General features: G+C 36.0%; 1 long non-coding RNA gene across 1 annotated transcript in view; it reads right to left on the bottom strand.

The window, feature by feature from the left end:
- LOC309627399 overlaps positions 1 to 14,508 on the bottom strand; it is a 121,404-nt gene extending 106,896 nt beyond the window's left edge. The window contains exon 1 of the long non-coding RNA XR_014243722.1: positions 6,216 to 14,508. This is a non-coding gene — a long non-coding RNA (uncharacterized lncRNA). The remainder of the gene's footprint in view (positions 1 to 6,215) is intronic.
- Between the last annotated feature and the right edge of the window lie 2,571 nt (positions 14,509 to 17,079).

Here is a 17,079-nt window from a genome sequence, read left to right as displayed (position 1 = left end):
GATCCATGCCTAGAAGGCACTTAAAATGCTTAGAGTTAATTGATTACAAGCTTTCAAGCACATATATTTTCTTTGCAGAAAGGTGATTTTTTTTTTGCACTGCTTGGGAAATATAAGCTAGGTTTTCAGGTTCAGAATGCGAAATTTAAAGCTAAGGTAGTAGTTTTTTATTTTTATTTTTGAATGAGAATAGAGTAAAACATGTCAAGAGTATTGGAAATGATTGATCTTGAAATCTGAATAATGTGAGATCAAGAATAGTTATATTCTTTTCTTTTTAACATGGGTTTAATTATAAGTAACTTTATAATTTTATTTGTGCAAAAAGATGTATGAAACAGCCATTGGTTTAACTTAAATATCCACTCCTTTAAAAAGTCCTATTTACTTGAGAAATAGCAGTGGTATATAAACATGAAAGTAGTGAAAGAATATAATGTACTGATATTAAAAATACTGGGACTTCTCTGGTGGCGCAGTGGTTAAGAATCCGCCTGCCAATGCAGGGGACACGGGTTTGATCTCTGGTCTGGGAAGATCCCTCATGCCGTGGAGCCACTAAGCCTGTGTGCCACAGCTACTGAGCCTGCGCTCTAGAAGCCTGCAAGCCACAACTACTGAAGCCCGTGCACCTAGAGCCCATGCTCCGCAACAAGAGAAGCCACCACAATGAGAAGCCTACGCACCTCAACAAAGAGTAGCCCCTGCTCACCACAACTACAGAAAGCCTGCATGCAGTAACGAAGACCCAATGCAGTCAAATAAATAAATAAATAAATAATGCTTTCATTGAAAAAAAGTAATGAAAATAACCACTCTGACTCATAACATACTGTCTTTCCCCATCAGCAGCTCTTTACTATTTTAAATTTATGCTTATAAAAATGAAAGGTAATATTGAAAACTGTGATTATCACTAAGTTTTTGGATTCTTTTTAATTAAAGCAGTTTTACAATTTTCCTTGAGGGAAAAAAAAAATAGCAGAGGTGCAGAAAATAACAAAGTCTGTGTAATAGCCTCCTAATAGCTGAATTATTCTTAAATATCTTCCATGAATATCTTTTCGTCTCCCCCTCCCCCTACCTTTTTTTCTGGAAAAGTAGGCCTATGGGATCTAGGAAATCGCTAAGACAATCAATGATTGATAACAATGAAGTAGACTCTCAGTTATCTCCTAGACCAATCACTTTCTTCCTTGCTAGTTTATCTCTTTTTTATTTGAGTAGTTCAAGAGTGGATTAAGATTTTGTACTTCATAAAGGTCTCTGATTGCCTTTTAAAATTCTTTTTTGCTTACAACTTTAGAGCATTGAGTCATTTTCTTTTTTAAAGCAAGCATTGGGCTAGTAATGTAAAGAGAGCCATTTTATGGCATTTTATTTTGTCCCTTTGAAGAGTTCTTGCAAATGAAAACAACTCCAGTAAGTCATCATAACAAAATCAGAGAGTTTGTTTACCAAGGAAAAGTCCAGCAGTTTGGTGGAAGAGTCTTCACAGGGTGTCAGTGATTACCCTGTGAATTTTCCACACTCCAATGTCTGGTACTCCCACACTGCAGTCTTGAAAACTTGAGTTGTCAATTCCCCAATGGTGGATTTATCTGTAGGTACAGATTCACATTAACCATGTCCAAGGACTGATACACAATGACAGAATCCTGTGAGACTCTATACTGAACATATATTCTTCCTGAAGATAGGCCCACAGGGGAAGCCAGGTTATAAAAAGCAGTTTGCTATTGAATATTGACTCAAGATTAAGCATCTATTGTGACTGAAGTTTCTTCATCAGGCAAAGATTACAAGAACATTCAGAATCAGTTGACCACAACTGCTTACATCCATGGTCACACTGGTAATTTCCTTGCCCAGGCAGAGGGAGAGTCAATTTCCAGTGTCCTTTTGTAGTTGGATGGGCACTGCCAAACTTGCTCTGTGACATTGCTTTTTCTAGGGATCAACAATGATCAATAGCCATCCTCATTGACAACTGCCTTTAAATGTCTGTGTATTTAGTCAGATTATTATAAGACATGGCTGGCTTAGAAGCCATACCATTTCTTGAAGATAACTTGCCTCTCTGCTCTGCTCCATTTGTGTATGCCTTTTAAATTTTACAACAAAAATTTTGCAACAAAAAAGACAACTTTTCCACAAATGTGGGAGGCCCACCTCTCTCATGGTATACTTGATTACCTGACCAGTTTTCCACTTTGAATTACTGAGATATAGTGATAGAGATTGGAGGCTTTTAGATTTGTGCTTCCCTTCATTCATGAGTTTAGTTATTACATCAATTATTTCCATGCTTTTTTCTCTCTTGGTAGTCAACCGTTTCGGTGAGTGCCTTGAAGTTTCTACAATTTTTTGCTGATTACTTGTGTCTCAGAAACTTGTATAAAGAGCTTCGAAAAAATATAGAAAATATCAGAAAGATCTGCTTAGAACTTCCAACATTAATGTAAAGATATTTCTGATGATATTTCTAACCCCTCACTAAGAAAATGAATTTGTTAACTATTTCCTCTTTTTTAAACATATTAAAACATACTAGATTTCATCATTAGGCAAGTAAATCAGTTTAAAATTATCATGTTATTCTTTTTATATAAAAATATATCTTTTATACATGTTCTTTATATATTGAATGTAATTCTGAGCGTGAAGTTGGGGAGATAATTTAAACAAAGTATCTTCATCTGAATTGTGGGATAACCTCTCATCTTTTGGTTAATGATTACTTCTAGGAAGACCCTCATAGCTATTTGAACAGCAATGAGAGTGATGTTTTTCACGGAAGACAGTTGGCTAGAGACATTATACATTGCGAGATATGGAAGTTATTTTCATTCATTTATTTATTCATTTATTGAATATATATTGAGTGCCTCATCTGTACCAGGTACTATGCTAGATTCTAGAGCTACACTTCCTGATATGGGAGCTGCTAGCTACATGTGACTATCCAGCACTTGAAATGTGGTAGTGTGACCAAGACAATAAATTTTAAATTTTATCTAATTTTAATTAATAAAAATAAAAATACTTGAAGCAGTATAAAATTTTTACTTGATTGTATGTTGAAATCACAATGTTTTGGATATATTAGTTTAAATATATTACTAAAATAATTTTATCTGACTTTTTTTACATTTTTCATGTGGCTACAAGAATATTGAAAACCCATGACTCATTATATTTCTATTGAACAGTGCTGTTCTGGAGCTTCTGTGGTGAATAAAATAGATATGGCCCTCACTATCATGAAACTTTGTGTTTTATTATAAACATTAAATATGGAAGATTCCTTTTGATTACTAATTTTAGCAATGAAAATTGCACCCAAAATGAGTAGCTGATGAAATAAATTGAGTTAACAGCAAATACTGAATGTTTGAATGTTGTACTAAAAAAAATCCTATAACAACCTAAGAGATCTTAAATATGTAGATGAATGAGGTTTTACTATTTCATGTAGTTCTATTGTAACCCATTTTATGATGGCATATTAGCCAGATTTTTGATTCTGGACAGATAGTCCATTACTTTATAGAAGCGTTCATTTACTTATTATAATAATTCTGTGAGGTAAGTATTAATTCTATTTTACAAAAGAAAAAAGATAGCCTTTGAGTGATTTTTCAGCTTTTAAAAACTTATGCAAAAATGATGAAAAGATTAACAATGCAAACTTGTATTTCTCATTTCAAACTTCAAATCTCCCTTTTCTACCAAGGATCAGCTTCCTTGAAATTGAAGAAGAGGCCTTTGCAATGCTATTTTCAGAAAATAATACTCTACTTGCAGCTCTGGTCCAGGGCATTCACACAGCATAGGAAAAAATTTTGACTTTTCCCAGAAAAAGAGTTCACCTTCCTCCATTCTGGGATTGTTGGTTATCATAACCAGTTAGCCACAGTCAGTCCTCTCCTAACAGGAGTTTTCTCATTTTTCTTTCTCTTGCTCAAAAGCCCCTGCTACAAACTGCATTAAGTACAGTACTAGGTACTCTTAGGTTTAGATACTAGAAGAAATAAATTAATGGAAGCATTTTTCCCAGTATGATCTGACATTGTCTCTAGGAAAAGCATGTAAACCAAGGAACTGAGTCATAATTTCCAGGATGCTAGTAGTGCAGATGCAGACGGCCTCATGAAAGCAGACTCCTTCAATCCAGAACAGCAAAACAAAATTCAATAACCTGATACTAAAACAAGTGATGGGTGAAGGTGGTCAAAAGGCACAAACTTCCAGTTATAAGATAAATATATCCTTAAAAAATAAATAAAAGCATAAACTAAGTGATTCTACTTAATTCTTAGATGAATTTCTTCAAAACATTTTCTAATCCTAATTTTAAATTTCTAATATCGCTTCCTCAATTTAAAGCCTGTACTTGTATAAACTAAAATTAAATCCCTGAGAATTCAGAAAAAATATTTTAGGAAAGATCTTAATATAAACTTCAATATAAACTAAAAGCAAATCATCAGAATGATGTAAAATAATGTTCTGGAAAAGAAAATAATATCATATATTTATTAGTCTAACAAACTCTTTAAAACAATAGTTAATTATTATGAAAATTCCCCATATTAAGCACCTTTATCTTTCATAGCTGTATTGTTATTTTTGTAGATTCAACAAGAAGCTATCCTCCTTTTCACCAGGACATACTTGAATAAATCAGTGTTGCAAACTAGACCTTGCCACAAATTATATTTATTTATTTATTTGTTTGTTTGTTTATTTATAACAAGTCCTTTATTGAGGAACAGGTACTATTCTTCCCACGTGGTCAAATAGAGCAAAACATCAAATTAATGATATAGAATTGGAAAAATCAATTAACAAAGTTATATGTGCATTAGGGAAGATGAACACAATTATAAGTCACAATTATAGCTAAAAAGGCAGAAACAAAACCTCTTCCACCCTAAGATACACTAACAATAAATGGTGTCACCCGGCCTCATTTCCTCACCAAAGTAGAGGAACCAATGAACATTTCCTGTAGTTGGCTAATCCCCTAACAAAATCATTATTCCTGATTTAGCAGTATTAATGTTGGATTTTATGGTGCAAATTTTGTAAACCCATTTTCTTTTTCAAATGCTTTTATTTCTGAGGCTTCTTTTTACAAAGAAAGAAAAAGCAAGGCTTATCAAAGCCCATGAGTTGAGATAAATCATAAAAACAAATTTCTGTTCTAGTTTGGGTTTGTGGATTAGTCTCACTGGAGGAAAAAGTGGATATTTTCACAACCATGTTAAAAGAAGATAGGCATTTAACATACGACAAAGATAAGGGAAAGGACCTTTTTTACCTTCCTAAAGAAAGGCTTTTCAATCCAACACCGGATTAACATCAGACAGGTAAATACAGTTGCATTTTTAAATTGCATCCATCTTTCATTAATGAAAAAACTACTTCTTTATATGTAAAACTGAATCACTTTGTTGTACAACTGAAACTAACAGAACATTGGTAATCAACTATACTCCAATATCAAATAAAAATTTAAAAAAGCAAAACAAACAAACAAACAAACAAAAACCTGCTTCTCATTGGTCTTAATTTGGGGACACTATAGATAACCATCGAAAAACAGCCATGTGACATAACCGCGTCCAACATCATCACTACATCTGAGCATAGATCTTAACGTGTCTTTCTGATCTATTGTTGCACTCAAACCCTTTTATTAAACATATTGAGTTGCAACTAATTCAATAAGTTAAAATCCTTTTCATGTAGTAGATACGAATGAAAGATACAATGTTTTTCAGGCTATTTTATGATTGTATATAGCAAATACAGAAATATATCAAATTTTGTCTGGTTTTCAGCTGGAAATTTTTTTTTTTTTAGAATGCAACGTAAGGAATCTCAGATAACCACTTTCATGTGGTTCCTCAAAGTGAAACATTTTTAGTGTTTTGCCCCTTTAGAGGTGCGATTGCAAGTTTCTTACCTAGTTAAGACTCTATTATTAACGGTAAGAGATGGTGATTGTTCTGCCCAATGGCAGATATTTGTGGTGAGTGAGAAAAGATATGCCGAGGACATCAAATCTCTGTGTTGCTTTTTTACAGTGTAAATAGCAATGCAATGTAGTTTCTGTTCAATGATAGAGATGGTTTTCTTTTTTTTTTTTTTAAAGCTTTCCCTTTTTTTTTTTTTTTTTTTAATATTCCATTGGCTGGATAGACAACAAGTTTCTATTTTTTTTTTTTTAATTTTATTTATTTATGGCTGTGTTGGATCTTCGTTTCTGTGCGAGGGCTTTCTCTAGTTGTGGCAAGCGGGGGCCACTCTTCATCGCGGTGCGCGGGCCTCTCACTATCGCGGCCTCTCTTGTTGCGGAGCACAGGCTCCAGACGCGCAGGCTCAGTAGTTGTGGCTCACGGGCCCATTTGCTCCGCGGCATGTGGGATCTTCCCAGACCAGGGCTCGAACCCGTGTCCCCTGCATTGGCAGGCAGATTCTCAACCACTGCGCCACCAGGGAAGCCCGGTTTTCTTTTTATATCATCGTATTAATCAAATTTAAAAATACACATATGTGAATCAATAAAAGTTTCAAGTGAATGTCACATTTCTGAAAGACTTTAATGGAGACGGAGGGAGACTACATGGCAGTGGAACCAGAATGCCTAAGGGGTAGAACAAGAAGAAAACAAAAAGGAGCACTTTCTAGAAATTTACATTTATAAACAACCATGACTCAGAAACCCAAATAAAAATAATGATTAATAAACTTTCCAATTTTAAACACGCAAATTGTTCTCAAATTTTAGTGAAATAAAAATATAGAAAATACTTTCATTCCAGTTCAATGTTACTACTACCAAATATCCAATTAAGTATTCAAATTAACTTGAAAACTAATTAAGAAGAATAGTAATATTGCTTATATATTTTCAGGAAATGTTCCAGATTTTCCTCGCCAGTCTGGGACTCCGCCCTTTTTTACAGTCATTCATTCTTTTTCTCTTTCTCGCAATCATTCCAAAATATTTTTAGGGTGGCTACTACCTGCGAGTCACTGTTTTGGGTGCTAAGGTAGAGTCAGGGACGGGAGAGAAGAGTTCAATGTGCTCTTGGAGCTTGCCTTCCAGTGAAGGAATGAGAAAATAGCAAAGATGGCTTCAGTTATTGATAAATATTATACAAAATAACAAAGTACCAGAAACTGAGTGGCTTAAACAACAGAAACGTACTGTCACAGTTCTGGAGGACAGAAGTCCCAGATCAAGGTATTGGCAGCTTTTCAGGGGACGTGGGTTCAATCCCTGGTCAGGGAACTAAGATCCCGCATGCTGCGGGGCAACTAAGCCCGCGCGCTGCAACTACTGAACGTGCATGCTCTGGAGCCCGCATCGCAACTACAGAGAACCCTGCGCACTGCAACTACTGAGCTCGCGCGCCTCAGTTAGAGCCCGCATGCCACAAGCTACAGACCCCACATGCCCTGGAGCCCATGCACCACAATTAGAGAAGAGAAAACCCGCACGCCACAAGTAGAGAGAAGCCTGTGCCCTGCAATGAAGAGTCCGTGTGCTGCAACGAAAAGATCCCGCATGCCTCAACAAAGATCCCGCGTGCCGCAACTAAGACCCAACGCGGCCAAAAATAAATAAAAATAAAATAAACAAGAAATAAATCTTTAAAAGAAAAAAAAAGGTGTTGTCAGCTTTGATTCCGTCTCTTTTCCATGATTCTTCCCTAGCTTCTGATGGTTTGCTGGCAATCTTTGGTATCCCTTAGCTTATAGAAACATCACCCCAATTTTGATCTTCACATGTTGTTCTCCCATGTGTGCAGTTTCTGCATCCAAATTTCCCCTTTTTCTACACCATTCATACTGGATTAGGACCCTCTTTAATTACCTCTTTTTAACTTGATTGCCACTGTAAATGCCCTATCTCCAAATAAGGACACGCATCTTATTTGAAGGCCACAATTTAAGCCGTAACAATCATTTATTAGAGATGTTGTAGACAACTTGGGCAAGATGGCATTGGCCGTGTCTTGAGAAATGACAAGGGGCAAAAAGAGATGTGAAGGAGTCAGAGCTTTCCTTGAAGAGCAAATATCAAGTGCAAAGGCCCTCAGACCGGAACAGACTAGTAGAGTGTGAGAAGTGGGGTGCTCCGCCTGGAGTATCAGAGCAAAGGCGAGTAGTGTATAAAAAGATCAAAGAGTAGGCAGGGCCCAGATTATAGGGCTCTCTGGAGGCCGTGGGGAAGAGTTTGGAGTTATCCTGATTTCAAGAGTCACAGCTAGACAGTTTTAAAGAGGGATCTGAAATATATTTTAAAAGACCACTATGGCTGACACTTTTCTTGCTGTGAAGGCCATCTAATCATTTCAGCTCTTCGTGATTTCTCTTTTTCTCAACACCTAGATCAATAATTTCCTTTTCACTCCATGGATGTGTTAGCAGAAGTAGAGGAAGCAAACACCGTTGGGCGCGGTATTTACTCAGCTGTCATCTTTATAAAAGATCCTTCTTTCAAAGCATGACGCTAATTGATTACTGCACTTAGTATTATTTCATTTGATATTCAGTCCTCCCTTGGTATCCACTGGGGATTGGTTCCAGGATCCCCACGAATACCAAATTTGTGGACTCTCAGGTCCTTTATTTAAAAAGGCATAGAGGGTCAACCCTCCCTATCTCTGGGTTATGTATCCACAGTACAGCTTCAATCCACCACAGTACAGTTTCAATCTGCGACTTGTTGAATCTGCAGATGCAAGCCCCATGGATATGGACGGCCAGTTGTACATTCAAAAAGTTTAGAGGTTACAGTCTTCATGGGTTTTTTTCTTTTTTTTCAAACCCAGAAACAAAAGCTTATCCGTCTAGGTCCAGGCTAAACCTTACCTCCTCTTTAATGCTTCGCTCAACAGCTCCATGTCAGCTCTATTGCTTCCTCCATCGGTCAAACCTGAATTTTCACACTTTTCATATTTTATTGTAACTATTTGTTATTTCATGTACCAGACAGTCTGTGGGCTCCTTTAGTTCAAGAAATTTTTTGCTTTTTAAAGTTTTCATCTTTTTATAAGCAGCATGTTGCATAATCCCTGCCAACAGGGAGAAACTAAAGGCATTTTGATGAATACAACACATTCCTTAGTACTATTCTCTAAAAGAACTTTATTTCCCACCAACCAAGAAAGTTAAAGATACTCCAAAACAATGAGACTTTAATAAACTTGTAATACTTTCATCATATCCACTTTAGACTTTTATAGTTGAATTGTTCTCATTCCAAAAGTGACTTGCTTTTGTTGAATCTGGGCCTTGTAGTTATACTAACTGGAAACAATTCTTCTGCAGTGAGTGCATCTCTGATTTCATGCTTCTTGTAACAGCTTTCACTAGAGAATTTCCTTCCCTTCATCTCCCAATGGCGAAGGGAGACAATATTCATTATTAAATTATTCGTTAATGACTTTTTCAGATCTTCTGTTTATTATGTGTGTTGAATTTCAAGTTTGTGATTGTAAACATGTAAACCTGTAAAACTTGTAAATTGCAGTGCATGCACTAAGACAAAAAGGATGGAATTGTGTTTTAAGTGCCCATTCTGTCACTATGTTGCTCTTTGGGGTATGTTGACATGCATAAGGGTGACTCTCTGGTGACAGATGATTCCAGCGGTGGTATTTTTGCCTATTAATCACATGGGCTTTGCATGCTTTGCAGATCATATATCCCAGTTTTTCATAACTCTTTTTATATCCATAGAGCTGTATTTAATGTAAAAAAAAATACAGTGGCTTGTTAGTGATGACTTAAATGAAGATGAAGATTAATTTATCCCAAATTCATTGAATTTCTATAGTATACTAAGCACAAGAAAGGCAGGAATGAATACTATGGTGGCCAGATCATCCAGGTTTGCCGGGACAGTCCCAGTTTTAGCACAGAAAGTCCTGTACCCTGGGGATCCCCCTCAGTACCAGTCAAATTAATTATCCTGCATCTGACAGACTTGTATTTAATTATAAAGATTAAATTTTAATCCTATTTTGTGTCTTTTTTTCCCAAAACAGATAGTATTTAGAATACAATCAAACAAAATATTTCTAAAATATGTAGGAAGAGAATAAGGATGAGGGTTATTTAGATGAAATTCACTTCGTGAAATAAATGCTGTGATGTCTCATACCTTTCCTTGAAGACGGTAGTTAGACTGTCACTGAGTGTTATCAGGCGATTGACTCGTTGTACCTTGTGTACTATTACATATAAAATAGATAACCAACAAGGACCTACTGTATAGCACAGGGAACTCTACTCAGTATTTTGTAATAATCTATAAGGGAAAAGTATCTGAAAAATATATATAACTGAATCACTTTGCTGTACACCTGAAACTAACACAACATTGTAAATCAACAGTACTTCAATTAAAAAGAAAAAAAGGGAACAAAAAATACAGGGCAGTCCTGGGGACTCTGTAATGGTGGATTTAGAGCACCTCTACCCTCAATGCTCCTTTCCCAATTTTTTGAGAAACATCAGCTCTTCTTTCAAGAGGACATTATAAGTCTAAATCCCAATTCTGTTTCCCACATCTCTGTGACCTTCACCAAGGTTCTGTTTTTCTTTCTAAAACTTGTTTTCTGAACTATTAAAAGTGGGGAGATAGGTGCTTACAGTATTTAAAGATTTATTCTGAGGTTTAAATGGCATAACATTTCCAAGAGCATCTGTATCTAGACAAAAGTAGGTATTCAATAAATGTAAATATTATCATAGGGCCCAACCCAAGTGCTGCCTTGTTTTTCTGGCCTTTCCTAAAACCTTGGTAAATTCCCTTCACTTCCTCTCTCCCCTGTCCATGAGCTATCATGCCAATTCAGTACTTTATTATGCTGACTTAGTTACTACACTTATTGATTTTTATTTCAGCTGCTTCTAAAGTATGCAAGCTTCTTGCAAATAGCGACTGATATTTCTGATGCTTAAAGCAATGTCAGGTATGTAGTAGAGATTCAACACATTTTTGGCAACATCTAATGGATGAAGAAGTGGTGAGAATGCAAATGGCAGAGAGAGGGTCACCCAGGAAGTGAGGAATTGAATATCTGAGAAAATAATTTTAAATTGAGTAATTAATCACTTTTTACCCAAACTTGCTTTTCTTTATGCATGATGCACATCAATTCATGCTGCCTTTTTACTTCAGTGCTCACTCACAGGCTACAAGGCAAAGTCCATAACCTTCACCATTTGAGACATTCCTCAAAGATTCCATGCCATGCTATCTGTGTCACAATGTCCCTTCATTTGGTGATTCCTCCATATGAAACATCTTGCTTTCTCTGTTTCCACACTGCCAGCTTCTATTCCATCTTCATCTAACTAAAGCTTAGCAATTCTTCAAAACTCAGTTTCAGTAGGCTTTTCCAACCTACTCCAACCTTACCTCCCAAAGCCTGAATATATTTCTTATGTATTCCATTGTATATCACGTAACATTCTTCCATTCCCTCTATCTCTCTATCTTATATTTGTCAGTTTTCCCTTGAGAGTGAAAGCGTATTCATGGAAGGAACTGTGACTCTCTCTATATTATTCCTTAGCCAGTGCCTGGTATATAACAGGTACAGAAATGATTTTTGAATGAAAACCTTTGAATCTGAAATTGGTAGCAATAATGTACCTTATTATACTCTATTTCAAAGGAGCTATACCCCTCCCAGGTTGTGCAGATTGAGTTGTTGCACTATAGCTATTGCTTTCTAGGGAGCTATAGCAAGGTTGTACAACAGAGTTTATTGACTACAGATTTAAAGTTTGTTTGCTAGCAGTTCACTAGGGTTATATTGATTATGCCCATCCTTTCGATTAGATGTCAACTATTGTCATCATATGATTCAAAGTTCCACAGGATAGCTCTCACCTGAGGTCAAGTACACTGTCTGATTAACAGAAATGTCCCCTTCCAAGGTTCAGTGATGGGAAGATGCTTAAAAACCAGGTGAGAGTTCTCTACTTCCCTCTCACTTAAGTTTAAGTTATACTTTCTTCAATTAAGGTCAAACCTTCAACCTGTGAATTATGGGTATTCCTCTTTTATACAGAATAACTGCCTATAGACCTAAGTAAAGAGAGCACTAGACTTAGAGAAAGGTAACTGTGGTTGAGCTGTGCTCTGTCTGAGATGAGGACTTGATCAGGGGAATGCTGATTAACCTCTTCATCCATTTCCTTTTCTGTAAAGGAGAGGTAAGAATTCCCATCTCAGAGTACTGCTGAAGGAATGAAATAATAATACATATAAAACAGAATATGTATTTTCTCCATTTCTGGGATATAAGTTATTCCTGAAGAGATTTCTTTTTCCAATTTACCATCAAAACCTTCTTTTGGATAGAAAATATAAACTCTTGAGCACATTTTTGTGCTTATTTCTTGAAGAAGCTGAGCTTGTTTCTTGTGGTTTTAACTTTCTGGCTATTTTGTTTGTCATTTGCCTGTTTTATGTTTATAAGTAAATACTAATCCTTTCTGATCTGGTCACATAAAGGTAAAGGGGTTCATTCTCTAGTATCTCAAAGCCAATGATGACTCGGACAATAAAACATGCTCACGCCATTGTGATAGTCAAGCAACAGGTGACTGGCTACGTGGGAAACAAAACCTGAGGTTGTATGGTTCGAAGATGCCTCTTCCACTGTTAGAACAAAATTGAAGGAAATAAAAATCTTGAAAGATAACTGAAACAGTGCCAGACTATATGAAAAAATTGACCAGCACACATAGGAGTTACATTGTTAGAACTACACGGCAACTATGGGATGTAGAGAAAAATAAGACAGACTTTCTAAGCTCAGAAGGATATATTGAGACAATAAACAGCAATTTCAAGTATTATTAATATTCTCTGACCATAATGAAACCAAAGATACAAACGATGTGGGTAATAATAATAATGATAGCAGAAATCAGTATATGATTAGCTACCATAAATGAACATTATGGAAAATGTAAGAAGAGGAAGAAGAAATTGCTTTCCTCTGGTGTGAGTAAATGGTTATCACCTGGCCTGGGCCTGGCACAATCCTAGACTTCTCTAGGAAGATGATCTCAGATTACCTGTCACAACACTATTTCCATGGACATGATAGAGTTAAGATGAATGAGGAATGATATATTCTAGAGGCTAATTGTCATTTTTGTTTGCTTGATATGGTACTGGATTTGGCCCGGGGGTAGCTTTGAGTTGTAATGGGAACAACAAAAAAGACAGGTGGGAAACCAAGGCATTGACCTCTCTAGGTCAAGGTGAATCCTACACACTGGGATTCATCCCTTACAAGCACTCACTTCCTTTGGGTGAGCTGGGTGTAGCGGGGTGAGGTAAGAAACTGTGTGTGTGTAGCTGCTGAATCTCCCAAGGAGATAAAAAGTTCTGAATTGCTTGTCCTGTATTCTTCTCTAAAGCTCAGTAAATATGCTTGTGAATTAAAAGCCCATTGTGCCTCATGAGTGCTATTGCTGGCATGAAGCTGGTGGTGCTATGGTGAGGTTTTATGACCAACGTGGATCTGCAGATCTTGAGAAGAAGATGGCAGCATATCAAGTAGGTACAGTAGTATGAATTTTATACCATAAGATTGTGAGGGTAGCGATGCACAAGCATGCTGGAGAAAGAGCTTGGCTGGAGTGGAATGGTCATGAAATTGTATCGCAGCTATCCAAATGGGAAAATGTCAGGTAGAGGAGAGGGAGGAGGCTGAAGTAGTGGCTGGAGGACGGGATGTGTATGGGAGAGTATAGAAAGAGGGCCAAGCATGACAGAGCCGTGAAAGTGTATGGTGAGTCTGATGAATGATATAAGAAAATTGATTGTGTTTAAATGGCAAAGCCTTTTGATTGGAAGATTTGGGTTTCTATTCTGAGGTCATTAAGTGGGATTTTTTTTTCTGGTTATCTTTTGATATCGTGAGTAAATTAAAATGTCTTTTTTCCTCTATGATTTCTAGATTTCAACTTGAATGACTCTGCAGTTTCTCAGGTATGGATAAATCAAGAGAAATTAGCGAGGATTTTTATCTTTGTTCTTTAATCCAGAAATGGCAATTTTATACAATACTAGGATTTCACTCAAAATACTCCTCTTTCACTTGAATGTCTATAACTCCAAACCTTCTTAGTTATTTATGAAATTTGGAAGGTTAAAGGAAGGTTCTAAGATTCTAACAAATGATTGAAAGTAAGGGAAACCCTGGGTTATGAGTAGGGTTTATCCCAGTGACTACCGAACACATGCTTATAAATCATTAGAAACTGCTTCTCTGAGTTTTCTTCTTTGATGATAAATAGATGTGTTATTCATCTTGCTATAGCTACTCTAACATTTGGACCAGTTCCCACAAATCTTTTGGGCCATGGGAACATGAAGCAGAAGCAAGATTTTGGTCCATCATCCATAATTAATTAGCTGTCTTTTGGAGGAAGTTCTTTCAACTCTCTGGGATTCTTTTTTTTTTTTTTCCTCTGGGATTCTTTTTGCGGTAGAATAAACCCTTAAAGTGAGATAATGGATGTAAAAGCCCAGATTGCCTCGGCAAGGATAATATATAAATACAATGCCTTTAGAACAATAGTTATATCACATTCCATCTTAAAATAAAATAAATTCCACACTTTTATCCAGTGATCTACACACATGCAAACACACACGTATATTATTTTGACTAATTCAGTTTGTTTTTTTTATATTAAATATACTAATTGGTTGATTTTTAAATTTTTTTAGATTGTATCTTTAAAAAAACATAAACTTTTTTCTTCTTTCCTGTATATGAATTAGAGGCTTTTCTCTAGGGAAACTGACAAATAGTTTAGCTATAGATATTCAAGGCAATCATTTTCAACTTGAGGCATGAGATTGGTTTAGTAATCTGCATATAGATTTTGAGTTGGTATTTGTTACATGTGTATGTCTTTTGTTGTAACAGTCTAATAAAAATTGTAATAGGGCATTATGTGATGGCATGACTTTAAGAAATTATGAAATTTATGATCAATCTGAATTTTAATTTTTATACTAACATCTTATTTTTATACCAACATTTTAAATTGTAATTTGTTTATATCTTTATTATAATCAGGAGAAGATGCTTTCTCTCAAGGCTTGTCAGTTTAAGCAAATGCTTACTTGGCCTGTGTCTAGAATAAGGGTCCTGAAGTCCCTTTCCAATCTCTGCACATGGGGTGTTCTAGCCCATTCTCAGCTTTCCTAACTATCCCTGAATGTAAAGATTTCTGACTGCTTGTTGGGGATTATGTAACTAGAAAGTGAATACTGTGGACCTGGGCATGATTCAGGGTAAATCAGATGTGTACATTTGTTCAGTTGCTTTAAAGACAGGACAAACTGTGAATTGGATGGATTTTTTAAGAACCAGGCTATATAACAGGAAGCTAGTATTTCTTGCTCAGGACGAAGAAATTACAATATTAAAATAATTATTTTAATATCTGTGAAAGGACAGGGACAAGGTACTGCTTGGCTATAAGAAAATAAGCTTATAAAAGGATTATTTTAAAAATATGAATAGAAGTCATAAATAAAGACTTAAAGCAACTATTGATTGTCCAGAGGTCCAGCATAACCACATTTAGGGTCAGGATTTTTAAGCAAGAAAATAGGAAAAAATCAAATCAACTTATATTCAGGTTTTAACTATCTCATGTGTGCCTAGGTAGCATAATTCCAGATTTTTATATCCTTGTATTTGGGGGGATGAAGGGAGAATACATTATTTGGTTTTGATATTCCTCAGCCGACAATTCTGCAGGTAGTTTACCACTTTTCACTTCAACATTTGCTCTGTTTGGGGTGAACAGAATTAAAAATATTTCTTGAAGACATATGGAGAGTAGGTGTGAAACAATTCTCACTCTATTAACACATTTCTTGACAGATTCTCAGATTGATCAAGAAATGGTAACAATTTTCAGGGAACTGAGAAGTATGTAATGTGGAGGTGATGCATGCCCTAGAGATGGTTCAGGAAAGCCCAAGAGTTGTATGAGCTTCTCTTTAAATAACTCAAATTGCTGTCAAAAGAGTTTGACTGAAGAGAATGATAGAAGTAGATGGTTTTAGAACAATCTACATTCAGCTAAAAAAAAGTTTCCCATCACGAATTAATGCAAATATTAAGAAGCTGAAAGTAGAGGATGAGTTTTTCAAAAACAGAATTCGGTAAAAACATTTGTCTCTGATGTGATAAGCATCTCTAATGTAACACAGTGCAATGCAATATCTTACTCAGGGAAATAGATTGTTTTGGACTCTGCTTCTCCTATTGTCACCTTTGTTGTGCATCTGAGACTGTGGCTTAAAAAGATAGAAGGCAGAAAAAAGCATTTCCACCCAACAGAATGTTCCGCTGCTGGATATTTTTAAAAATCTGCCTTTCTTTTTCATGAACTCTCAAATATTTATCTGGAGCTAAATTATATGGAAGTAACAGGAGGCAGTTTTTACAAGTATATGGGATATATTTTCTCATCAAATCTATAAATATTTTGAAACGAGAGCTTTCTCTGAAGAGTTTTATAACACTTTTTTTCTTTGGGACCAACTTTGGTAAAATATAAGACAGCTGTAGATTGGTAATTATGCAGATAAAATGGCTGCAAATTGGTAAAAATAGAAAGTGGAAAAAGTGAACCATTTTCAAAAGGCCTTTTTCATTGTTTTCCTTCTTGCTGCTGGGTGGGTATTGTCACTGATTTGGTGGGAAAACCTCTGCACTCTTAGGTGATTCTGGTGATCCATGTCTGTGAGACTAAATCTTTTGCCCACCAGTTCCTATAACCAACCCAGTTTCAAAAATAAAAAATTGTGTTCTTCCTAGTAGCTTTGTATTAGTAGCTTGGAGTAAACTGTATCATAGACCCATAGGATTAAACACAGCTGGATAATCTAGATTGTTTTACTTATTTTTAGTGAAGAGGAGAGAGGGTGGGCAAGTGCCGGGCACATGTACTTTTCAGGTTCAGGGATATGGAAGGGGTTAGCAAAGGATACACTGA

This window comes from Balaenoptera borealis, assembly GCF_965194805.1.
Source record: "Balaenoptera borealis genome assembly, chromosome: 4".
NCBI lineage: Eukaryota > Metazoa > Chordata > Mammalia > Artiodactyla > Balaenopteridae > Balaenoptera > Balaenoptera borealis.
Note: the sequence above shows the minus strand (reverse complement) of the source record. Positions and strands in the feature narration are given on the sequence as shown.